The 646-nt window shown below is 42.3% G+C and overlaps 1 non-coding gene across 1 annotated transcript; it reads left to right on the plus strand.

Annotated features, from left to right (window-relative positions):
* The first annotated feature begins 296 nt into the window (after positions 1-296).
* Positions 297-403, plus strand: LOC141634548 (small nucleolar RNA R71). The gene has a single exon (XR_012539276.1). It is a non-coding gene; the product is annotated as a small nucleolar RNA R71 (small nucleolar RNA).
* The last annotated feature ends 243 nt before the right edge of the window (positions 404-646 follow it).

Genomic DNA, 646 nt, shown 5'->3' on the forward strand with positions numbered 1-646 from the left:
ATTTTGAGTTTTCCTCAAGTCTAGCCATAGCTTGTTCAAACTTCAAGTTGATTGTATCGATATGGGAGCTTAGTTGGGCACCTAATTGAGTAACGGCGTCCACTTCATACTTTCCTCCTCTAGTAGCCTTGCGAGGCCTACTATATTGTGAATTGTGGATTGCCATCTCTTCAATTTTGCTCCAAGTTTGGTTGTCATCAACCTCGGTAAACATCCCATTCGATCCCATATTGAGAATGTTCCTAGAATCTTCATATAAACCATTCCAAAATTGTTGCACCAAAAACCATTTGCTAAGTCCATGGTGAGGACATGAGCGACAAATTCCCTTGAACCGCTCCCAAGCTTCATACAAAGACTCTTCATCCCTTTGCTTAAAACCCGTAATTTGAGCTCTTAGCATGTTGGTCTTTTCCGGTGGGTAGAATTTTTTGTAGAAAGCTAGAGCCAACTTCTTCCAAGAATCTATTCCAATGGTGGCCTTATCAAGGCCCTTCAACCATTGCTTTGCGGTGCCGATTAAGGAAAAAGGAAATAAGACCCATCTAATTTGGTCTTGAGTCACGCCCGTTTGAGAGATAGCATCACAATAATCGCAAAAGGTTTCCATATGAGAATGAGGGTCCTCACTAGGCATTCCCCCGAA

The sequence above is a fragment of the Silene latifolia genome, chromosome Y (assembly GCF_048544455.1).
Source record: "Silene latifolia isolate original U9 population chromosome Y, ASM4854445v1, whole genome shotgun sequence".
NCBI classification, from domain to species: Eukaryota; Viridiplantae; Streptophyta; class Magnoliopsida; order Caryophyllales; family Caryophyllaceae; genus Silene; species Silene latifolia.